The sequence below is a fragment of the Lycorma delicatula genome, chromosome 1, assembly GCF_047948215.1.
Source record: "Lycorma delicatula isolate Av1 chromosome 1, ASM4794821v1, whole genome shotgun sequence".
Classification (NCBI taxonomy): domain Eukaryota; kingdom Metazoa; phylum Arthropoda; class Insecta; order Hemiptera; family Fulgoridae; genus Lycorma; species Lycorma delicatula.
In genome coordinates, this window is record NC_134455.1 from 279,894,887 (window position 1) to 279,922,450 (window position 27,564).

Consider the following 27,564-nt stretch of genomic DNA (forward strand, 5'->3'; position numbering starts at 1 on the left):
CTGCACTTGTGTTTTTCAGAAAATCGTTTAATTGTTTCATTTGACTCCCAACATTTAAAGATAAAATTTCCTGCATGAAATTTCTCGTTGTTCGTGCTAATATGCTTGGGATGTCTTCCTTACTTTGTCCAGCTTTGTAATTTTATTTCTTAAGTTTATCATAATTTTTCTCTCCCTTATTTGTTAATCCTATGTTAATATTCTACTAATAATTATATTCTTTCCGTTACCTTCTTTTAGGTTTAATGTTTATTTAAATTTCTTTTTCGATAATAAACCCTAGTCTTTAAGTATTAATTATATTCTGTTTTGATTTCAGCCAAAAAAATGATTATCAGATCATCTTTTTTTTTCTTCATTTGAAGTGTTTGTTTCTTGTATTTCAAGAATTTCGTTCTATGTATTTTTCTACTTAAGAGGAGAAAAGTGAAGGTACTGGAATACATTCTTCGTTTTCCACTCTTGTCACACATATTTGATTTCTGAAGGGTTTGTAATTTTTTTCTACACTAAAATTAATTTTTCTTCACGTTCTAAATATTATAAATTCCATCTCTAATTATCAAAATTAAGTAGCTTTTGCTCTTCAGCCTGTATTCTAAGATAAATCTGAGGGATATCTTGTCTCCTTTTTTTCAGAACTTTTTTGAAACTGAACTATTCTTCATATAGTCTACTTTTCCTTTCACATTCTGTTTACTTGTAAAGTAAAATAGTATACATTTCTGATGGGAAAAAGATTAGACTGAATGGAATAGTTCTAACATTTATATCCTGCTGATTTTCTTTTTACATCAAAGTGAGTCATATTTTACCTCCAAATTAATTTATCCTACATTTCCAATATATTATATAATTTCCTCGAAATTTTTCATTGCGGTTTTCTAATTTATTCAGCTATGTAATTAATAAATACTAACATAAGTTAGCCCTTAATTTTTTCTAACCTTTATCACGTAACAACAATTCAGTAGCTTCTATAACAACAAATGTTTGCAGTCTTTTATCAAACCTTCAATGATCAATATCTTCCAGATGTATCTACCCTTGCAGACGTACTGTGTAATATTCTAGCTTGTATATTTTAGAGTAATCGCTTCTTAAAGGAACGCTAGCACCCTCTTAGGGAAAAGTCTTAATGAAACTTGAGGAAGAGAGAAAATTCTTGAAAATCAAATTTGTAATCATTGGTTTCATAGTCCTCAGAAAACCAATAATTCTTAAGGTGAATCCCATTTGAACAAAATATTTAAGCTTTCATACAAAATGAAAGAATACAAAAAAAAAAAAGAAGAGATTGATGTTAGAAAAATAATAATAAATGAAATATGTGCTTCATATGTTAAAGTTGTTAACCTCCAAACGTTTTGTTCATTGATGAACAAAACAGAATATTTTTCAACTGAACTATCTCAAATAGAGGTTTTTAATAGATTTTTAAGCTTACATCTGCAAAAATCCTTTAATCTAAAGTTATCTTTAAATGAATTTACAGAAGGACGTTACGTATTCCATTTTTTTTGTTTGCTTTTATCTCTCAACTTAAATAGGTAAAAATAGTTTTGTAAATTATTAAAACAATGAATTTATTTTCCATAAAGATAGGTAAATATATCAGTCTATTTGTAGACGGTTCACAGATTCAAATAAAGGTTGCACACAGAATAAAGTGGCTTATCGATAGATAAGCCACTTTATTAAAAAACAGAAAATTTATTACAATCAAAAATCTATCGATTTTTGATTGTTTATCTTTATTAATCCAATTATTCATACTACTGTATATTATTTGTTAATATAAAAATAATTTTGTATAAAAAAAAAATAATTAACTTACCTACGTAATGATCTTTCCTCTTTAAACTGTTTTATAAATATTTAGATAAAAATTTAACTGTACGGTTTACTGAATTAGTATTTGATTATAATGTACAATAATCTATTAATAAAATTTGAGAGATGCGAACAGGAATTTTGTTGGATAAAAAAGAAGAATCAGATTTAAAGTATCTTCTTTTTGACTAGAGGAACTAGATAAATTATTCTGAAATATCTTAAGTTTAAAAATTTCCTTTACAATTTGATGTTTTAAAAACATGGCAGAAATGTTTTATTGACGCATTAACCAACAACAATACTAACTTAGTGGTAATGACATAGAACTTAATAACGGATAGTAAATGGTAAAAAATATGGTTTCTTAAAATAGGTGAAGATAAGAAAAGTACCTCTTGTCCAAAGGTTTTACTAACCAGTACTCCTAGAAATATGCAGCACTACAGAGAAGAAAACAACTGAAGATAACAACAAACATAGTTTTCTGTCTTAAATTATTATTAACTACTAAATCATTAAAGAAATATTTTTAAGAGAAACAGATTGTTATCTGAAAATATAAGTGTAAAAGGATGGTCGGGCGCATATGCAAAACATAACTCTTCATAAAAAGTAAACTTACTAGAAAGGAAGAAAATTAATTATTTAGGTTGTTAATTTTCACTAAATAACAGATCTACCGCCTTAAACGTACGAGTAAATATTACAGATTGTCGAGAAGGTTCATAGTGTAATTTTTAAGTTATTTTTCTTCCTGTTTCCGCTCGAACGTCAATGTCCATAACTAACTGCCAGACGCGCCCACCTATTCATTAATTATTATTATTAACATTGCGGAAAACTATTTGTTGAAATAATATAAAATCCACGGAATGAATTGTAAGACCAAAGTTTTATTCGGTCAAAAATAATTAATTGTTATCTTTAATTTTGTTTAATCGGATATTTTAAATTAAATATATGATTAAATCTGAGCTACTGTTTAATTTGACTGCTTTGGATGATGTCTTTTTTCGGATCCAGTACAGTATGTCCTCCTGAGGATTCCTTTTCAAAAGGTAACCTGGTGTCTGATGATTAAGGTAAGAAATTTAAAAAGATAGAAAAATTAAATTTCTGTAATTATTTTTAAAAAAAATTTCTGGTTACTGACAGTAAAATAATGAAAATTTAAAAGAATAAAAGACTAAAATTTAAAAAAGTAGGATTAAAAATTATAATGGCTTTCAGATTTGACCTGTTTTTAAAATACCTTTATCCAGTACTATTAAAACGATTTATTCCACTTTTAGGACAAAGAATATTAACAATTTCTTTAAAAATTTTCATATTTAAACTCATGGTCGGCCAGTTTCTCGTTTAGATAATTTTAATCATCATAATGATGTAGATGAAAAGAGTATGTCATTAGATGAACAAATCATTTTTAGCGCAAAAAAATGGTTTATTATTAATGCATTATTTACCATAAAAAACAAGAGACACGGTAACATTGGGTCGATTTAACTGAACAATCATCGTTTATTAAATCACTGCTATTGAGAACCTTTAGCTGGTTGTTTCAGGAACAGGATACCTGTAACATTTTTAAGTGGAAGTGATAGATAGTTTTTATTACATTCTTCAAAATAAAAACTTCATAATAATAGAATATGAAATGACACAACCGCACAAATCACGTGTAATACAACCGTATACATTTTACGGTTATAATATATTGATTTTTTAAAGATTTTGCTAAGAAAATAGGTAATATACAATTTGATTATATACTTCTCTAAGTAATACTTTACTAATTAAAAGTTAAATATTTTGAAGTTTGGTTAATCTTTAGTGAAAGAAAATCCTCTATGTGTTTTTTATTTTAATTTTAATGTTTTCATTTAAACAACAAAGAATAGTCATTAATGAATTCACATAGGTGAAAAAAAAATTTAGTAGTTTTTACTTTATTAAGAATAATCTAACTATTTTTTAAAGTTTATATCATGAGATACTGAAATTTATAAAGTTTATATCATGAAATTTATAAAGTAGTCATACGTATAGCAAAAACCTACAATTTTTTAATACTTTATTTTTTTAAGTAATATTAAAGTTCTTCCTTTTCGATAAATAATGATATGATTATGTGAATCCATTTAAGTTCAAGTTAATTCATTCATTTGTATTACAAAAAGAAGAATAAAAGACTTTTATCAAGTAATGTCAATTTATGTTCTTAAAGGAGAAGATTAATCATACTATAGGAAATAATATTTAAAGATTATCAAATTACTGTTAATTTTTTTTTTTTTATAAATGCTTGTTATCAGTTCAAAACTACACGTTTTCAATTACACATTTTTGAGTATAATTCAGAATCTATCCAAATATTTTTTTGTAATGTTAACTATTATAGAAAATATTATCCAATAAAAAGAAGTTATTCGCGCAATTTTTAAGAAACATGACCAATTTTATTATCTTTCCGCAACCACACATTCCTTTTTGTGGGGTGGAGTGCACTGTATAATCAATACGTTTTCTCCCATAAACATTCGGAAGTGGTCGTTTGAGTTCGGGCAATGTCGGTTGTCCTGAACGGTTCCTATCACATGTACAATTTCCCTTTTATTTGACCTGACGATATTTTCTGTCATTCACGTTTTTGTTTTGGAATGAATAAAACTTTTAATCAGTTACAAAATTTGCAATATGTAAATGTACTACCGCAATTTAAATGTAATCCGCTTCTAGATTAGTCATATTTGTAAATTACAGCAGAATATTTTCAGTCGGTTAATATCTTCACATTGTATTTTACAGAAATGGCTTAAAGTTTCCCATAGGAATTTCCCTCAGTACTCTGCTGTTCTCCCCTCTTTTTCACCAGCTTTTCGTTAGAGTAACTTTTAATCGTAAACTACTCATTCATAACAATTCCTATGAAAAGCGGATCGGACCGATGTAAATATTTAAAATAAAATATTTCCAAAATTAGATGTTGACAATTTACTTGTTTAGTAGTTAATGTTCACTTCACTCCTGTGTAAGTTTCTATTTTAATAAAAGTCGTTACCTTAAAATAAAAGTAAAAGAATATATCTTGAGCAAAAATCTTGACATATAAACTTTAAAAAAAAAATAGAAAAATTACTAATTAGTGGTTATATTTGTTCAATATTTAATGATAAGTATTTTAAAATGATTTAATTAGCATTTAGTGCAACCTTTAATCTACTGGTTACGTACAGGTATAAAATAATTTATCTTAAAACACATACATATTTCTTTTTAACGCGTAATTATTTCAGTATTTTATCAGTTTTTCCTTGTATGTTTAATTAAACAAAGGAATATATGGTATTTATTATTTGAATTGTACTTTCTAAAAATTAATGTTAACGACCATCAAAGAAGTATGCATAAGCTAATATTATTGAAACAGCATAAAAATATCATATAATCTTACAGAATAATAACTGAAAAAATATTTATTAATTTTTATTTGATTATGTTAATGAGTTTGACATTAAATTATTTTTTAATTAGTTTTCGGCCAGTTTATTAAGTTTTATACTATTTTTTCTGTTTTGCACAGACTAATATATATTTTAAGAAATTTTCACTATAAGACCAGTAACTGATAATTCTCTTCATCATGTTGCAGATTACTGAAAGTGAAACTTTTTATTCGGTACCTGCTAAAGTTAATTCGCTGTACATGCTAACAGGATTTTTTTTATTGTACCTAGAAGAATTTTACGGAATGTAACGATATTATGATCTATACACTACATTGTACTGTTCGAAAAATAAAACTTAGATGTTTCAGAGGTAAAAAATTATTAAAAACCAATTCAGGATTTCATCAGGTATGTGCTCTGCTAGCCGTATTATTTACTTTTCATAAAACGAGCTGACTCTGCCAGGCCGACTCATCTCGGTCAGGCGTGGCATTTTTCACACGCTACAAAAGTTATCATTCATCACATTCTCTGAAGCAATACCTAACGGTAGTCCCGGAAGTTAAAAAAAAAAAAACAAAAAAAAACGAACTGACTAATGAGATAGACATGTACTTCTTTGTACACTGAATAGTGGAGGATACTGTGTTAAGCGACGTTGCTGAACAATATCGCTTAAACATAAGTTTCTATTTTTAAACCAACAAATTTAAATAATAATAATAATAATAATAATCTTGAAATCGTTGTCACTTATCAAATTTAAAAAAAAACAATTTCATATCTAAGTATTACCAGGATAATACAAAGTATTAAGATATTTCAAAGTATTTTGTAATAAACAATTTATGTAAAATTTATCTAATCATTACCATAAGAAATCTAATAACTAGGAAAACAGCTAACAGTATAGTGATTTTATTACGGTCACTTTCCAAAATATTCTCTGCCTTAGTTACGTTAAGAAAACGGTCGGTCATCCAAGACGAATATTTTTTTTAAATAATGAAATTATTAAAAAAAATAAATAAATTCACTGTATAAGATATCATTATCCTAGTTTCCATAAAATTGACCTCCGGTAATTCCCCTTACGAAATATAAGTGCAGATAGTGGTTTCCGACTATTTTGTCCAAAATGAATTTTGTAAAAGTAAGTTTAAAACAAAAAATCTACCCAACAGGATCTCTACTGCACAAGTGAAGACCGGAACTCAATTCTTTGATTTATTTCAATATTCCTCATTTAGACACAGCCTCAGAGGTGATCCAGAAGCTTCCAAGTTGAATCAATAAAGAGTTTCAGAGTCCAGCAGCGAAGTGTGAGAGCCCGCGTACTGTATTGCGTAGAGAAGAACAGGGTTTCATTTTCATTCTTTGCTTCAAGATGAAAACCGGGATGGGTTTTAATATTTCTGAAGATTCCTACCGTTTCCCTCTATCGATGTTCAGAGTATGTGTTCTTTTTGTGTAATAAAACAATCTATTCTCTCCCCCCCCATCTTTTGTCATCAGACGTTTAAAACATTTTTTTAAACTATTACTAATATTCCACTTGATAAAATAGAGTAATTTTACAGTTGATATTAAGTGATCTCTGTTCTGTTCTTCCTTAGAATATCTGCAATCTCATTTCTTTGTATCTGATGTTATTTTAATAAAACCTCAGATCCATATACGGTTATGGAAGAAAATTAAGATTTAGTTTCCTTCACGCTAAGCTTTAACTGGTTCTAGCGATTTTATAGGTTTATATCGTAAACAATTATCTATGTACGATAAAGGTTTGACATTATGAAGTGAAGAAAATCGCTCTTAAATGGGTTGAATAAACAGATAACAACAATAAAAATAAATTACCTAAGTTCCCAGGTTAATATATATAAATTAAACTGGCGTTCTACATAATTATTTCCAGAACTTTATTTTTTATTTTTTTTATTCTAACAATATTTAAACTTCCCCAATATTGTTGAATTATTTAATTTTTCTGATATAAGAATTTTAATTTGGCTCTAATTTGTGGACCAAATGATTTACCCTCCCGGTTGGACTTCAAAAATGCTTTTAAAAATCATTTAGTCATTAAATTAAAGGTATTTAAAATCAGGGAAAACTCGGCTAGTTAAATTTGTTCCATTTTATTTACTTATTTTTTGTTGATTGATTCATCAGTAATTCTATTCAAATTACTGAAACGGTTATAGAACTGTTGCCTAGTTGTTTCAGTAAGTTGAATGGAATTACTTATGAATTAATCAACATACAGTTTATATACTTGTTATAGTAATTATTAATTTCAGTTGTCTTCATAATTTGTATCTTGTGAACTTAAAAATAATATGAAAGATATTGTTATTATGTTTACAAAAATGGAAGAAAAATACTATTTTGTGGTCTTTTTTTACATTTATTTCCCAAGCTTCGTAATTTTCAAAAAATAACACTCGAATATCCGCAATTAGTCAACTAGTCAACATTATTCCGAAATAAAGTTCCATTTTTATACTCGTAGTTATCAAATTGTTACTAATTTTTATGTGTTTTATCGGTTGTAAACGCTTTTAAAATAGTTGGTATTCCCACAACCTGTTAATATATAAAAATTATTATTTAATACTAATAAAAAAGAGAACACTATTATTTATAACTGGAGTTAGAAATTTTAGTCTTCTATAAACTTAGAAAACATATTGTAAAAAAAGAATAAAATTATTTATTAACAATAAATAACGTTCTATTTACGTAAAATCACAGAGTACTCTCGTACTAGGTATAATGAATTACAAATTATAATAAGGATTGCTAATAAAATAAGCACCAGAGTATTAAAATGCATACCTATCTTCTCTCTGCCTCAGTGTATACTTATTTGGTACCTTCCTTCTTAAAGAAACCTCAGATTTCTACTCAAGATCTCAAGATTAGATCTGAGATCTCAAGATCTCAGACAATCTACTCAAGATTTAAAAGTAATTTTGTCAATTTTTAGGCCTAGATCACAAGAATAATGTCATGAAACTTGATGAGGGAGTGCAGGAATCCCATTGTAACCATGTTAACTACTCGGTATAAAATATAGAAATAGTTTAAAAAATAAAAATCAAACTTGTATAAAGGTAGATTAATGAAAAATGTCTTGTATAAATTAATTAATTAACATAGAAAAAATTTTTTTTTAGAAACGAATTACCTGTATAAATCTGAAGCTTCTACCAAGAAACATGCAATAATGTTACTTATATAAAAAAAAAAAACTAACCAAATTTAATGATTGAAATTACAAGTTGAATAATGAATTTTTATTTATTACGTATTTGACTAATACTTCAAATATAATAAAAGTAATCTTCGTATCTATTGATAACATTTTACTGTTGTTATAGTTATTATTATTATTATTATTATTATTATTATTGTTATTATTATTATTATTATTCATACCATTTGCTATGTTGCCAAACATCAAGTTAGCCTTCATGCGTGTTCTTTCCTCTCAAATAAAATTATATATTAAGAATTCCCGTTACTTCTTTTATAGTTTTTCTTAAGTATTCGTAAAATAAAACAAATAATTATGATAATCAGAAACTCAGTCACTTGAATAATCGAAGTTACTTCCTTAGGCTATTTCTTCTTTTTCGACGTCACTTGTTATTCTAGTGAGCTGACGTCATTCTTATCGTCCAAGATCTCAAAACTCTCTCCAGAAGTCATCTTTTGATTAGACGGGCTTATATTGCTAGAAGCATACCTAGACCTCTCTCCCCTAGGAAGGCCAAGAGGGCTTGCACTTGTGAGGACCGCAAAGAATCCTTTGCAGCCTACCGATCAACTTTTACTTCTTGATAAGTTATATGTGCCCTTCTGATTTTTTCATTTCAGGGGAGTGCTACCTATTTGCTTTTAGATAAATCGCACGAACGATCACTCTTTCTTCGGTATCTCTGATGTCTTTGGCATTTCTTGGACAATTTTTCCCGCCGATTTTCATGTCACTTGAATATCTGGTGTCATTTTAGGTAGCTTGGATTCTAAAATCTATTATAGTCTGGATTTAATACGGAGAGAAAATCCGGTGTTATCTGATTTACCAAGTTATCTATGATTGAGTTACACATGTATGATTGGGTGAGGATATACTCGAAGCACTGCTCGTCATTGCCTACGCGAAGGATTTTCTCCCTGTTACTGTTAACAATCTTCCTAGCTTTGAAATCGCTGTTCACACTATGCATTTAGTTTCTCGGATCGGTACTTCCATCTTGAAAATTGGACAGTGTAGTAGCCTCCATTCATATAGCAATCATTTTCTCTACACCTTAACCATCATGAAACTATTTTCACATGCGCACGTTGTGTGTCTAATACAGTCTTGCTGCCGAATATCCAAATTATTGATATTTAACGCATCTCATTGGCGAAAGAATGTATGCTTCGACATTAACGATGGATTCCATCGCTTTTTTTTAATAAAAGTTTTGTTAGAACATGTAAGGAAGAAGAGAGAGATTTTCAATTAGGAGGCATTGTTCATTCGTTTGCAAGCTATTGCATAATAGGAAAAAGGTTACACAATAGTTAATTATTCTATACAATTCAACAGATATCAACTCCGAACTCAACGTTTGGAATAGTTGAACGATAATATCACTGTCAATTTATTTACCTGAAATAATTTTGTTGTATGATTATCGTTCACAGTTTTTATGAAAAGTCCGTTTATAGTCTTTCTTACATACTTAATTTGTAGTCAGAACATATTTTTTCATCGCCAGTACGTGAAGTCATTGTTTTGCTATGACGAAAGGACTGGTCTTCATAAAGTAACCGTTGAATCCTTCATGATAAAGTACATTGGAGCTGAATCTTTAGTGGAAATTTTTATATTTCCTTGCAACTTACAATTTTTTTCTTCTACATCACTGGTTGTATTAAAGAGGCGGTTTCTTAAGAAGGTCAGTTGTCCGTCATAGCTGGACAGGAGACAGATCGTCGTCTTTTCAGATCTCTACCCTCTATGAAACTACACATTCTGGTACAAAATCGATCTCCAGGATCATCATAAAAACATAGACTGAAGTCCATCATGAAATTAAAACAATAATGACTTCTTCAGGTTTCCCCGCTAACCTATCCACTCCGATAAAGGCGGGATATTTAGTCATAGACATGCCGATTGACCGGTATTGATAATTAAACCTTACCTTTATATCCTGTAACGTCTGAAGCTATGGCGAAAGAGTTATATCAGTAAAACCCACCGTGGATTCCATGTCATTGTTGCAAGTTTCCCACAAACCCCAGGATCCCCTTCTCCAGTGACAGTTAGCAGGGTATGGCAAATGTACAGAGATTTCAGTTGGCAGATGGAATTTGACTACGATTTTGGACACTACCATTGACCGTGCTGGGTCCAATGTGGAATGTCGATCAAAGCTATGTTACACGGCTTGGAGTTAAGAACTATTAGGACACAAAATCGTTAAGGATGTGGCTCAGAAAGGAAACTAATCCCTAATCCATTACAATTATTATTATTATTACAATTTTTTTAATATTTACATGCATATTTCACATACTTTGTGGCTGAAAAGTAAGATACAACCGCCTCTAACATTTTTTATAGTTGAGATAATTGAATGCAGTTTTTGCCATTCTTCCTCCTACTGAGAGGCTACTTGAATAAACTTATATTTCACTCTTTTTTATTCTTAGGTGGTGGGAGACGGAGGACAGCTCAAAAATTTCAAATTGGATCAATGAGACGATCAATGATTGGATCATTGAATGTTCGATGAGACGAGAAAAATGATACAATAAAAACTAAATTCTGATCGCCCAGTCCAAAATGGCAATCAATAATGGTTTTGTTTCCCCGAAATACTATTGCATGTTTACCTTTAATATTTTTGTTATTTGAGATGATAATAATATATAGTAGTTCAAATTTCTCTTAACGTAAATATTTGATAATTTTTTTTTTACACACAGAATTATGCGTAGTTCTCACAGAAAAAGTGGTTAGGTTACAAAATTCCTCAATTAATTTTAAAAACCACAAAAATATTTTTGTAACGTTGGTAATTAATAGTAATTATATTTTAGACACGCTTTGAAACTCTATTTAATATCAGTAGCATACATATATTTTTCTATTATTAATTAAAAAAAAAAGAAAAATCAGCACTAGCATGAAGGGTAAAATATTAAACAAAATGAGTTAAAAATCAATTCATATTAAAATTAATTATTAAATAAAATGAATAAAATCTCTAACATTAAAATTTTTGAATTTAATGTTAAATAAAGTTTTCAATTTTAAAAATCTGTATTTGCATTTTGTCTAAATGATGGTAATTTAAATACCCAAGTCTTTTAGTAATTTGTTTAAAATGTTCATTGGTTGGATAAAAATAAGTAGAATTTTATGTAATCTTCTAATCTGAATACTTTTCTTTCAGGTTTTCGTTTATCAAAATCAGGAACCATCCTTTTTGGTATCAGGTCAATAGTATTATATTAAGAGGTTAATTTGATAAAAACGAGCTTTAAAAAACAGCAAAATTTATTATTTACTAATTAAAAAGAGAAGGAAAGGTAAAAAAAAAACTGGAGATGCTGGGATTTGAACCCAGGACTTTCAGCATGCGAAGCAGACACTCTACCACTGAGTTACATCCCCACCTCTTCACGTAGCTGAAAATAAATGAATATAAATATGGTAATAAAAGAAAATTAATGTTTTTATGCTTGTGTATATTTTACGGACGATTTCACATAACGATTTTTTATGACCATCTGATAAATATTGTCAAACAAAACAAGATATAGAAATAAATATTTGTTTCAACATGAACAGTTAAAAAAAAAAAAAAAAATAGTTAAGTTAAATTTATTTTAATGTAATTGTGAGAATATTGCTTTTAATTTACCAGTTAAAATTTATTGCTGACTATAGTATTCGAAAGTATTTTACTATAATTTATTTACTACACATTTCAAGATTATTTCTGAACGGTTAATTTTAGAATAAGTTGCTGGTTGTGTATTTTAGGTTTTAAATAAAATGCTAAAAACAACACTAATAACATTTTATCAAATTCGAATTAATAAAATATAACAAAAATAAATATTTATGTGTTTATATTACATGAATAAAATTTATTAAACATTTTTTATTATATTAATGAATTTGAGACCGTACGTTTCGTACTGAAACCGTTTTGGTCTTTACATTCTGATTCATTTTTACAGTCTAATGAATTACAAACGAAATCTACTACTCAACCATAGAGGTAATACAATATCTTGCAGTCGTTGAGAAAAATCTCCAGATAAAAATGTTAAAGTGACTCAAGGGAGTTTACTTGACAACTAACGGACGGTAGCGTATTTAAATAGTTATAGGAAATTGAAATGTATTTTCTAAAATATTTATAGTTTTTATTTACACCGGTAAATAATCACAACAAAATCAACAATGTACGTTAATTTTCAGTAATTCTAGGACAAAAATCAACTTTTTGTAAAATTATAATGTTCATATTCCAAACATGTAATGAAAATTTAATACTAATTTTTTATATAAAGTTTTAAAAATTGCAGAAAATTATAATGATTTTAATTAAAAATTATTACCCCCATTGATAACTTGTAGAAACTGTATCTTTTTAAAAATTCCGTACTTTCAAATTGCATGGAATTTACAATTCCAGGAAATCTGTTTTGGGCTAACAAACGAATTACCATTGGCATTGTTCACAATTAACGCGTATCTTAAAACAGTTAGAAGTGCTCTTAGTATGTGATCCAAACTTCATCTGTGTTGTGTTTGTTCATATTTAGACTTCAATAAAAACTATATCGGGCAGACTGGACTCACATCCACGCCCTCAGATGCAAAGAGCTCAATCAAGTAATTGACAGAACTGCAGAAGTAATTTTTGTAGATCAGCTCATAGTAATAAAAGACACATAATATGTTAACCATTATTTGAACATTTTAATCGCAAGTACGTAAAAGCCACGATATCAATAAAACGCGTAAATAACAAATAATTTACAAATTCACTAAATTTGATAAAAAAATATATCAAACATACGAAAGTTACTCGAGAATATAGTAAAGGGGTTTCGAAATAGTAGAGATTGACGTTATTAACAACAGTATTAGCGGTAACTTCGATGAAAAAAGAGCGGTCCAATAATTCTAAAAACAGCTTTTATAATACAACTTTATATAATTTTGAAGTGAGTTCTTTAACATTTTAAAATATTTTAATACGTATTCTAACCTTGCGTGTACTGATAAATTAGTTTTGTTTTCTGATCTGTTACTAGCTTTATTGAATAGATACTGATAAAATACTATTTCCAAAATAAAACCAAGGGTTCCGTAGAAAAACATAATTGAAAATATTGTTCAAATTAGTTTAATACGATTACGTTTGTATAGGTTAATTCGGTTAATATATTTGATTAGGTATTGATTAATCTTGAAGTCGCAAACCTTAAGATCAATTAGCCTTCATAGTCATAAAGCCTAGTTGATCTTAAGATAGTATAGTATAGACTATCTTAAGATAAGATAGTATAGTATATGACTATATATATACTGCAGTACTAAAATATATTATTTTAGTGCTAGTCATTTAGTATTATAGTCATACATAAAACCGTACGGATACATTTTACTAAATTTTTCATCAACATATGGAAAAAATTAATGCAACCCAGAACGCAGTAATTTAAAGCAATCAAAAGATAATTATTGTGTAGATAAGAATAAAATCATAATCATAGCGAACTGAGGATAAACTACATCAAATTTTTTTAATGAGGAGCTTAGGAATGTCAACCGTATGATGGGTTGCTACAAAAGCTTGGTAAGTGGTTGCCCAGAAATTACTTTCTGATTCTCGAAAGAAGATAAGTTTCAGTGTGGTGATCGTTTATAATGCAAAATCGGATGGCATGTGTGAAATCTGCAAACTGCAACACTATTTCTGTTATAACCCCTTTATAATTTTTTTTCTTATTGAATCTAATTATGTAGTTTTATGATTTTTTTAGATTTTTGAAGGAAAATAGTTTTTATTTATTTTTCTTCTTCAAAATTAAAAAAATAGTTAAGAAAAGGCTTTGAAGCTGGGGAAACATCTTTCAAGGATGAATCAATATTGTGTTTCTTAGAAATTAAATCCTAGAGAAAATGTATAATGTATTGTAAAGATAACAGCAGAAGGGTGATAATGATAAATACTTAAAAAACAGTAAAAATGCAAAGAGGGTTTAAAATGAGGTAAAGTAATATCATGTGTTTTTCGAACGGTTGGTTGATCACTACGTGGTTGGAAAGACACACACACTTGCGCTCGGACACAAACAAACTCATCTCTCGTATTACTGAGCGACTATGGAACTGTTTATTTTTATGGTTACATGAGTTTGAAAGACAATACTTCCTGTGGAAGGATTCAAAATACGTTAGCAATACTAATTACGGGTTGAACTTTAGTACAGACAAGAAAAAGTTATTTATTTCTAAATTGTTGTCTGTAAAAAATTTTTTTTAATAAAATCATTTAAAAGGTATGAATAACCATAAATTAATTAAAAAATTGTTCCTGCAGTTACATTATTAACAGATATACATATCGTTAGCAGCAATTAATAATAATGTACAATATAATTTTACTTTAGGCTAGTATAATTTAAATGAATTTCTATTAATATTTACTGAGATTACATGCTAATTTGATTTTTCTTCGCCTACAATTTCATCCACCTCATCTTCCGTAAAATATTTTCTAGCAGCAACAAGATTACGCCAGAAATTAGAAAAAAATATAACAATATAGAGTGTATGAATTTACATGACTTACAAATAAATAAACGGGTGGAATTGAAATATGACGTTGTTACTCAATAGTATACCCAATTGAATATGTAAATGGATTCAGAGAAATAAGTATATTGTGCAAAATTGTTGGATCTTTTGAACCTAAGTGCACCAGATATGTTTTGGAGAAAATAATTAGTCTTATATTTTATTAAAATACTAGTCTGACTTTATTTTTTTTTTATAAATATTTGAGAAAAATAAAAAATAATCAAGAAAAAGACGAGCTAAAAACTAAGATATGTGAGTAATTTCACCTTACGTTTTACTTATGAAGCGAATTATGTAGAGTAGAATTACTTTATGTTTAAGTTAAAATACTAAATTTCATTTGGGTAAATATATTCAATTACAGATAGTCTTATCTTTGTCAAATAGGTTAAAAATGTCTTGTAAAATCAACTTTTAAATTCCGTTCATAATTCATCAACAGCCGCATTTCCACCAAGTTTCTCCCTCGATATTGATTTTACGGATTTTACGGTCTTTGTACGCTAACCCACGTGACGTTGCAAAGTCCTCTTATAACTCGGAAGGTTTAAAAAACATTCTGATTTTTTTATAAAATGCTTTAAACCTTCCTCGGATAATCGAGATTTACTGATCTTTCATTATTATTAATATTGTACTACTACAAATTGGACACATTTAAATCTATAAATAATTCTACGTAAAACTATTTGAAATTTTTATGCGGAAAAATCTCCAAATTAATTAAAATTTTACAATCGCATAACTAGAAGGACTGCTTGTTCAAGATTACAAGTTGAAAGTTACTCATATATGTATGTCTAAAAAATTATTTCGCACAGATTATCATAATCGAATTTCGGTTAGTTCATTAATGAAATGTTGGTCGGATGGAATCAAACGAATATGGAAAGATTATGTAGAAATAATTCCCGGGCATTATTATATTAACTTTTACTTTAGATGTATAATAATAACCGATAAATAATGTGATGCGATAATAACCTAATAAATTATATTTAAAATGACCAAAAATAATCACTTTTTTACGTGAAATATATATTTTGGTTTGAATTACTCTCGTTAACCATAATTTAATTTTAAATAGATGCTGAGATTGCCCTTATGTAAACATAAGGCCATTTTGTAAACAAAATGATTTTTGTTACGAAATAAAATATGTTCTTGAAAACTTATAACTTGTAGTACAAAAGATATTAAAATTACAGAAATTAATTCAATTTTTTTTCTAAACAACTATGTGCAAAAAATATTAGAAACTCAAATTAATTCGGGATTTCTTGAAAACAGAACATTTAAAGAAATATGAATTTAAAAAGAAAGTTAACTATTTAAAAACCTATGTAGTTTTCGTGTTAAAATGAAAAGATCATATAGAAAATCAATAAAATAATAACTGGATTAAACTATTTAATTATTTAAAAAAAAATTTAATAAAAGAAACGTAAAACACTGAAGGTTTCAGTTATAATAAATAGATCAGTCAGTAAAGTGTATCGTAAATAGATAGAGCTGCTTAACTGTCTTAGTATGAAATTACATTTACTTGATATTAAATAATAACTTTTACATTAAAAACAAAAATTGTTCTTTATTGAAAATTCATTTATCTTAGGAATTATTAGGAAGATATGATTAAGATATTGCATTATGATAAATACGTAGTTAAACTTGAGTTACTCAGCATTTTTGATTACCAGCAGATTCATAGAAATAAGAAATAGTTTGCATAACTTTTCCATATTTTAATAATAGGTCTTTAACACCGTAAACCTTATAAACGCTTGTTTATCATACAGTATAACATTTGTGTCAATACTCCTATAAATACATTTTCCTTAGTGTTAGTCAATCTACCAGATTCCTTTGCTGGATTGAAAATTTCTGTTATAATTTCTCATTTTCTGCATTGCCTCGAAGATTTACAATTTACTTCAGTTATGAAATAATTAGCCTTGTTTTTCATTCAAATCTTAAAAATAATATATTAAAATTGACTCTGCATATACGTTAAAAAAAAATAATCAAATAAAAATGCGAATAGATCTCTGGATTCGCCAGTTGATCTCTTAAAAGACTCAGAGGAGTCATGAACCAAAGATTCTCTGAGTAGGATTATCAGTCGAAAGGATGACAAAGTGCTGGTGGTTGAATTTACAATAAATACAAATTCTATAACTTAAATAGACTGATAATGTAATAAGCAAATAATTTACTAAAAAATCTTGAACTAATTTTCAACTAATATGTTAAAACTACATTTTAAAATACCAAAAATTTTATCTAATATACAATTACGTAACTAACATAAAAAACTAAGCTGTAATTCATTTTGTAGGATTAGTTAATATTTAATTAGTAATCATATATCTACATTGATCTATTTTACAATTGTTCCTTGCATAAATATAAATCCATAACAAAAAAAAATATATATAGAAGGATTAATAATAAAATATCTGTTTTAAAAGTAGGTATCATACAAACAAAGTTTGTAATTGCTAGTTTAAAATTTGGGAAATAATTTAAATATTCACATACATGTACCAGACAAAGGTACATAAGGAAAAATATTTTTGGATAATTTTTTTTTCTAGAGGTTTGATTTTCTATAATTTTTATTCTTTTATGAACACTGTAAACACTATGTATTTTCTCTCATTCTCCCTCCGTATGTATGTGAGCTCGTTTATATATATATATATAACGATCCAGGTAATATTCAGTACCGTATTAGATAAAAGAAATCATATGTGGTGTTTATTTCTTGTTGCAGTCTATTGTAACAATTTTAACTGGTCAGAATTCAAAATTATGTATCTGGATGATAGCGGAAAGCAGGTGAGAGTTCCCACGACACGCGTGTTCTAAACGTCACTTCCTGTCACGCCGGATGTGTGGTAAGTGATACGTAGGCCGCAGATAAAGAAGACATTGATATCCTACTTCTCTATTGTGCCAGCTTTGATTCCTGAAATTAATTCTACACCCTGTTCCGTCTTTTATGTCGCAAGCCCTGATATAACAGCAAAACACGGCAACGGTAGAGGGTTCATCTACCTTTCGTACTGACCTGCGGACCTTCTGCTTGTTTATCGTTTTAACAATAGGGCAATAACCCTTGCTAAACACTTGGCTGGATTTTTCTCTAACTTTGTACTCTATTAAATACTTATGTCAATGTTTACGGCTATCCAATCAGTAAAACTCGTACGATGTATCGTATTTTAAATTAACAAGCAGCCGCGTAATAACTTTTCAATAAATACTGTGCTTTATTCCACGGTAGTTTCAAAGTTGTTTGAAACGGGTGATAATGGAATGGCCAACAAAATTTTCAAATCTTTTATTGAAATTTAAAAAAGTTTTCTTTAATATTTTGCATTAAATAAATATATAGTAAGTGAATCTAGTTTTATTGGATCTCACAATCACACGTCACAAAAGTTTTCGACTTTCACAACTATTTCTTCAGCTTTTCTCACAAAAGGAATATTTACGAATAAAAAACAGACACAGGAACAGTAAATTTTCATTTACTTCAATATTTTTTGAAGTATATTAAAAAGATTCTTAATTATTTTTATCAAAAGATTTTATTTCGTAGTTTACGAGTATATTTTGGTAAAATTTGAGTAATAAAGCTACATTTTTTATAATATCAACGAAACATATGGCTAAAAGAAATGATTCGCTTTCATTTTAACAACAATTTTTATTTTATTATATTCTATATTTCTGCCTGTATCTACTAGGTAAATAAAGTTAATTTTAAACAAATCAACGGAAAGCTTCGAGGTGCTAATACCGTGAATTCGTGGTTTGTTATACATAAAAATATTGTAAATACTATTCCACGTACAATTTCAAGCAAAAACTCTTGAAAGTTTTTGTTTGAATCAATATTTTAAAAGTAATAATTTTAAAATCTATCTAATTAAGTAGATATTTAAAATATTAATTTTAATACTTTTTTAAGTAGATACTGAAATACTACCAAATTTTATTTGGTAGTATTTCATTTTTTTGGCAACTGCTTTAATTTATTATATTATATCGCTAAGTCCGTGAACTTAGCTGTGTTAATATCCCGCTGGTAATACTCCAAATGAAACCAAAACTAAGTTGTACAGGTTAACAGCTCAACTGAACTACTCTATGCCTACTGCAAACAGGAAATTTATTTTCACAACTTTTAAATTGTTAACAGTTTTTTCATAATGCATAAGTAAACATATATATTTCGTTTGAAAAAAAATATTATTCTAGCTTCTATATCATATTTTGTGTATTAAATAATATATATTTCACATATTTTTAATACACCAACAGTTGAAAATCCACCTACAGTAAATCTATCATACTTTTGGATCCCTAGTAACGTCATAAAATTTAACGATTTTTAGGGAATCATGAGAGTGGCTTCCAACCAAAACCATTAGAGTTGTATTTAGATTTCTTATGTATTTTTAATTTCGACTTTTATAAGTTGAAGAATTAAAGAGATAAAAACTCATAATTTGATACCAGTTTCAAAAAAAATTAAAATTTAAAGGCTTGAAAAAGTTTTATTTATTATTTTTTTCAAGGCGCTTCTTAGTAGGCTTTACATTGGTTTATTTAATTTTTTCCCAAGCCTAAATAAAAAAAGATTTGATAATAATTTATTTGCAAGAACCTAAAGTGAAAACCTGCATCATAGTAAAATTAAGAAAGTGAATGATGACCGACGTAAAAGGACTGCTGCTGGGATAAAATTCTCAAGAAGGAGAGAATATTTATCATCTCGTACCCTTGAGTATTTAGCCTAATATTGAAAATTAAAGAAAAAAATATTTTTGATGAAAAAATGCAGTTACAATAAATCTTGACGATCAAAAATTAAGTAGTTACATCTTCAAATCGTCTGTATAGTTGTCTAATTTTTAATCAGTATTTAGATTATGTTACCTGGAAAAATTTTCAAACAGCAACCTGGGTACTTACTCTTCAAAGTAAAATAATAATTGGTTGGTTTTGAGAAAAGCTATGCTTAAACAACCAAAATTGTGTTCACACTGGCCCCGAGTTGAGAAATTCCGTCTTTTTTTCTTGCTTTACTTTAGAACCGAAATCGGAATACTTCTTTAAAATAAATTCCAATAATTAAAATCATTTGAAAATACTATTAATATTAATTTTCGTTATTAAAGATGTATTTTATAAAGTATTTCACATTTATTACTTTTTAAAAAAATCACTTTCTTGATTGAAAAAAAAAAATAACTTATTTCAATTTCAAGTAAAAAAAATGTTATTTTTTTCCAAGAAAAATATTACTACATAGTTCTATTCATATGTGAGTATATATATATATATATATATTTATTTATGTATGTATTTTTAAACTTTTAAATTTACTTCTCGGAAAAGTTTGATTTCGCATCTAATTTTATATAATTACCGGTTTGTAAAGCATCTACCAACACAACGTTTTTTCTTTAATATTTCTTATTCTACGCCACAGAGGCAAATACTTTGATATCGTTTTCACGAAGTCAGAAGAACCAAACTCATTTCCGTCAAGAAATGTTCCAGAATATTCAGGTAAAGAATAACCAGCGTATGATTACAGCTAATCTTTGCTGAACAGAAATCGCCGTGAGGGTCTTTTACGATTTTTAAGAGCATAAATAATGAATAAGAATGAGTATTGTTTAAAAGAAATGAATGTAGGAAGCCGACGGTTAATTAATTAGTTAGTTAGCTTCGGCTTAGAAGTAATTTTTTTTTGCAAACGAATTGAAATAAGCATTCAAACAGTATATACTTAACACAACCTTTATCTAAACAATTTGATTAATTAAAACGCTTAAGAATACGAGATATGATTTTGGTTCGAAATCTTCCCATCACTTCATTCCGTAGCACCAGATAAGGTAAAAAACTGTTAAATGATAATATATCTGAACATAAAAAATAAATGGATGCCTTTAGAAGCTTCGATGACCTCATTTTATTTCTTTGTAATTAAGTATTAAAAATATTCTCCATTAGTATAATTTCTTTTTCTTCATCAGTAGAAATTTCTTTTTTGTTTATCAATAAAATCTTGCAGCCGAAGGAAAAATTATTTTTGAAATATTTTGTTATTATGATATATTCTAAACTGTTATAAAATTTAAACTGCAGAACGTATGATTATCATGCAGTTCAGGCACAGTTTTGTAGCGAGTATTTCAAAAAGTGGTAAAAACCGGTTTTCTTTGTTTAGGTCAATTTATGAGATTTTTTTGCAGCCTGTTGTCACTTAACATGTTAACAAGATGTTACCATCTGTGTGTCACGTACAATACCGACCGATGATATCTGTAAGCTAAGCGAAAGCAAAATCAGGTACAAGTCTATCTACTACAAAAACAATGGAAACATAATAGTGTTAGTATAAAAACGCGAACGAGCGCATAGACATATACTCATCTTGTTTTATTTTATACAATGAAAAAATTCATTTTATCTAAATAAACTTTTCCTACTTTCTAAATCAGATGATCTTATTAAAAATATTTTGCTCAAATATTTATTGAGATGGTAATTATTTCATTATTTTATAACACTTTGAAACAGAGTCATATATTTTACACTGCAACTTCAAATTCCTTTGAAACTAAAATAAATTGCCAGCGTATCATTCAACTGCTCACTGACAACACTCGGTGTCGTTAAAAGTTGGAATTTATGTATTCAATAATAATAAGTTTCTCAACCTTAATTTTTATGTATCTATTTCAAAATCAAATGTTACTCTAAAATAGAAATAATAATAATAATAAAAATGAAAAAATATTTGGTCATATTCAATGTCAGTTTCTTACTAAAAGTAGTAACTTTTCCTACCGTGACTAATTTTAAAGGAAGAATAACTTTTTTCTTCTTTAAAGAGTTTTTCTGTTCAACAAAGCCAATTAGCAAATTTTGTAGGAAAATCTCATTTTATTTATTTTTAGTCAGTTTTTTCCTTAGAGTATATAAAATTAAAAAAAAAAAAACATTTCTTAAATTTAACATTTTGTCTATATTGAATTTTCTTCTACCATGTACCAAATCTTAAGAACTTAAATTTCATTAGTACCTCGTTTCAGCATACACCTAATCCTGTATTCTCTGTTTAATATTTCGAAACATAAATAAAACGAGCTGTTGATTGCTTTGCTACTTTTAGTTAAGAGAGAGAGCGTACATAGTTCCCATAGTACCGACAGATTTTTATAATATTGTTATTACACTCAAAAATATGTACATTCTTTGAGTGAATTAGTAATATAATTCACTAATCACTGGGATATCTAGTGCACTTTATATTTTTAGGATTCGTAGGGGGTTGTGTATCTTTCTAGTAAACGTATTTAGCTGTGTATTAGCTAGAAAAATATTCTAGTGGTGTAAGGGGCGAAATTCTGGAAAGTCGAAATAGATCCTTCTATATCAAGTTTCGAATTGTTCTACCAAAAAATAATTTAAGCGAAGGAAAATAGCACAACCAGACATCTGTCAAACAATATTATCTAGATTGACAATAATTATTATATCTTCGTAGATCTGAGTTGTATGACTAAAAGAAAAAGAATACCAAGGAAAATACGATTAAAAAACGTAGATCGATGATCGGAAGACTTCATAAAGTAAAATTGAAGGCGTAGCGGATTTCTTTCTATCTGTTACACTACCGATGATTACTAATTTTCTAAAAGTTTATGATTGCTATTTCATTCTAAACACTAAGTCTAGCATGTTGACACCTCCACGATTGTTACAACTGAATAGACAACAGCCACACCTCGTATCTTGCAGCTGTTATTGCAGTTTCCTCAATGCTCAGTAGACGGGCCATCTCTTGGGTGATTTCTTCGGATCTGAAAATCCACAAGAAGTGCCATATCTTCAAAAGATATCTCACGTTCATCGTAATCTACATTTCAAAGATATTCAGATATAAAAATAGGAGTTTACAAAAAAAGTTAGGAGGCAAGTTATATTTTTATTTAAATAAATTTGGTAGTTATTTATATATGTGTTTATAGAACATTTTTATTCTCTTTTATTTTACTAATTCATTTGCTCTAGTAAATTATACTTGGTTTATTACGTACCTACGTACACCTAGGTTTACACGCAAACGTATAGACTTTTCTTTCTTAATTATACCAATAACATCTATGGCTTTGTTTATTAATTACTCAAATAGTTCAGTTTAAATAACAGTAAAATACTTTATTGTCTTATAATATAAGGCATTAAGATTAGTAAAAATGTAATAGAAGGGCAATTTTAATATTCTCTAATCACTTCTCTACTAATATAGATTGTTTTACTTTATTTCTCAAAAATTTCTGTAAAAACTGACTGAAAATTGGAAGAAAATTACCCTTTTCGACCACTTTTTAATCATTATTGAGTTTGCATCTGCGTCAAATGCGTTACAATCGTTATAAAATTATTCCCTATTAACTGATGATTGTTCACTTTAAATCTTTTCATTTTTCTCACATATTTGAATAAAAATTTTTCTATTTATTACCATTATTCCTAGCAATATATACTTTAATAAGAAGTCCATGTTTACGGAAAAAATAAAGGAAAAAGTTAATAAAACAATGATTGTTCGTTTTGAGTACCTGAGAAACAATATATGTAGTTAATTATGGAGAAAAGAATAATCATTATTATAACGTTGAGGATAAATTTATATTTTGAGAAGAAAATGTTATTAAATACTTCGACCCACTGCGGGCTATGTAAAATATCTCTTACAAGGAAATAACCGGGGCTACCCGGTGCACTGTGATGGCAGTCAACAATGTCTGTGTTACTATGTGATGATATCTCTAGTAAGCCAACTTATTTTCCACCACAGCAGTTAATATGATTTTTTTTTAATCCCATTATCTTAATAATGGTTATCAGGCGCATTTTCTTATTTTAAAACTAAATTAAATTGAGCTAGTAAAATTTGGCATTTATTAGACGATGTTTCAATTAAAACCAATTTATAGACGATTCTTTACATTAAGAGTAGCTTGAAATCAGTTCTGTTTATTGGTACCCCTTGTGAAAAAGATGTAACCATTCAAAATTTATGATTGAAAATGATCTTAATTAAGTTTTTAATAAAAAATTAAAGTGCATACCTATGTAGTCAAAAGCAATCTGTGTGAGAATGTAGGAAATACAAGATATGTAAAATTAAATTCAGATGAGACGCTGAGTATGAAATGACAGTGTGTAAAACCATCGACTGCACGGCGAAATTTAAAGGAAATTAACAGAATTAATATGGTTGAAGATAATTCGGATCTAATTTTTTTTTCATTTGACTAAAATCTTGAGAAATCATTCAGAAATGGATTTCTAGAAGTAATATATGAGATCTTTATGGCTTGCAGCACATACAAAAACCGACGACATGAACAAATACACTGCATAAGTTTGATTACAGATTTCCATTTAGAAACTAATGTTTAAGTTGCAAATTCTACAGGAACCTTAAGGCATATTGCAGCTAGATAAGGCAAAACCAGCGGTTTTGCGATTCGAGTGCAGCAGTCTTGGGTGGATAAATAGATAAAATCTTTATCAGAATTAATTGATAGATTTGTTATTTATTTAATTAATCTAGTTCTGTTATAGAGAGTAGTCCTGCCTTACCAGCAAAGGTTTTATCATTTCTTTGGAACTTAGAGCAAAATAAGTGATAAAATAAATAGTATTTAATAAAGGCTTTATACTACAACTCTTAAACTCTGTTTTTTGTTTCATTTCATTACATCAATTGCTTCATTTTTTTGAGCTCATTTTGCTAAAAAAAGAAACTTCCTTACCTTATTCAAATCAAATTTTTACGAGTAGACTATTTACTAAAAAAAAACCAGCTCACACAATAAAGTAAAAAGAATTTATTTACTTAAAATTATATATTTTTTTCCTCAGTTTATATCCAATTTACGGGCCGAAATTTGCAAGGATTTTCTTGTTTCAAAAACAACATCAAAACCTTTTCAAAACACGCGCACGCGCACGCACACAGAGAGAAAGACATATATTTCTAGCATGATTTTAACACAAAAACCTTATAATCACGATGTAGTTTAGTGGGTATTCACGAGTATTTACGGGTATTTGGGAAAACGCGTTAACCATTAGACCAACCCGATGGGTGCCCTAACGATGGGTACACTAACTAACCTCACACGAATATAACTTCACTTTTGTTTTGTATTCACTTGCGCCTATCTCATATTCGCTACATGTGAAATATTACAGTTTAATAAACAATGCGTGGGTAAGATCTACAAACACACTGGGTTGGTCTAGTGGTGAACGTGTCTTCTCAAATCAGCTGATTTGGAAGTCGAGAGTTCCAGCGTTCAAGTCCTAGTAAAGTTAGTTATTTCTACACGGATTTGAATACTATATCGTGGATGCCGGTGTTCTTTGGTGGTTGGGTTTCAATTAACCACACATCTCAGGAATGGTCGAATTGAGACTGTACAAGACTACACTTCATTTACACTCAAACATATCATCCTCATTCAACCTCTGAAGTATTAAGTGAACGGTAATTACCGGAGGCTAATCAAGAAAGGATAAGATCTACAGCAGGATCGCGTGGCCCTAGATTCTAAGAAATCTCCTGATTAAGTCACGCATGATTACCGTCTTTATATACAAAATGGCCTTACTTTACCCAAACATATAAAAAAATCTCTGTTAATTTAAAATCTTGTTGATTTACAATCAATTAACTCTTACTACATTTTTATTTAAATCTGCCGATATCTGAGATCAACGTTAGTGCTTGTTAAAAGTATTTAAATTTGCATTGCATGTAATTTACAGTCTCTACCAGTGCATAATTTTTAATTACCCTAATATTTTCACAATCTGTTTATAAAAGATTACAATCCTTTTGTTATTTAGTAGTTTGAAAGTAAAATCTGTCATCATTTCTTTTATGTAAATGTCATATTTTATAATAATTATGTTAATAGGTTATTATGTTAATATTTTTCTTCTTTTTATGATGCCAACACCCTAGGAAGTTGGCAACAACATTTCTTCATAAATTTTTCATACTGCTTCCCTAAGTAGATTTATCGATGCATCATGAAACTATTCCCTTAGATCTTCAACCAAGTTGGTTGTCTTCAGCTACGGATGTTGTATCATCGATTTTATAATGCAAAATAAATCGCAGTATTTCAGCCCTTTCGAGATATGTCCCAAGTACTAAAATTATCTCAAACCCAAATTCCCTTTCTTTATTATATATTTGTATAATTAAATAGTTTGATAATGTTGCCAAACATAATATTTTTAGAATCTTAAGTTATACCTTAACTCAAACGATTCGACTTCGTTTTCTAATGGACAAGCCATAAAGCAAAGTTGAAAAAGTATAACAGCGTACTGTAGGAATTATTAAATTCAAATTCAAATCCTTGTCTGCAAATAATAATTTCATTTTCACAACGCTAATCTTACTATTTCTCTTCGTCTTTTAATTTCAGAGTAAGTATGCTCTTTATTTAAGATAGTTCCTAAATACTGATAGTCACACACAGGCTTGACGTCTGCACTGTTATAACCAACGATGGTTACAAGTCGAACAACTTCCGCTTATTGCTGTAAATCTGTTTTTTTAAAGATCATAATAATAAAATATCAAATTAATATAAGCATTAATGCTGTTTTCTATTGTGGTCAGCAAATAATTCATGCTGGTAGCAATTATTACCATACAATCAGCATAATAAATTTTTTACAGAAGATTTTTCAATCAACTAATATATTTGTTGTGCTCTCTTCAAGGTGGCAATTTACTTTGATATTTACGTAAATAAATTCTAAAATTGGTTAGTTATCGTTGAAGTCTTCATCCTTCTTGTTTCAGTTTAACAAAGAAAGCTAAGCTTAACAGCATATGAGTGTATGCCATGAATAAACTACCATAAATAACCGCCAATAAAGTATTTGTCTACTCAAATGGGAATTAAAATGTTTAATATACTCGTAAGCAATCACCTGATATAATTTTGGAAGTCGTAAAACTAAAGGTAAAAATTCAATTGTAAAAATTAAAATATAATTATCTTTTTCTTTTTATGATTTTCACTTCCTTTTTTTTACTCAATAGTTTTCCATGCATAGCTTGACTACCTAAACTTTTGTCCTCTCTGATCTCCTTCTCCCTTTATTATTTCTGTCTTTCATTATCAAATTGAACGTAAACGTTTTACAAAGCTTACATCAGTCTATGAATCTCTGTTTCATTATTCTCCATCAATTCGTTTTTTTAAACACTGTCTGCTTCCTGACAGTGTTTAAGGGTTTTAGTTCTTGTAGTAT

General features: G+C 28.3%; 1 non-coding gene across 1 annotated transcript; it reads right to left on the bottom strand.

The window, feature by feature from the left end:
• Positions 1–11,898: 11,898 nt before the first annotated feature.
• On the bottom strand, positions 11,899–11,970 carry TRNAA-CGC (transfer RNA alanine (anticodon CGC)). The gene has a single exon. It is a non-coding gene; the product is annotated as a tRNA-Ala (tRNA).
• Positions 11,971–27,564: the final 15,594 nt, after the last annotated feature.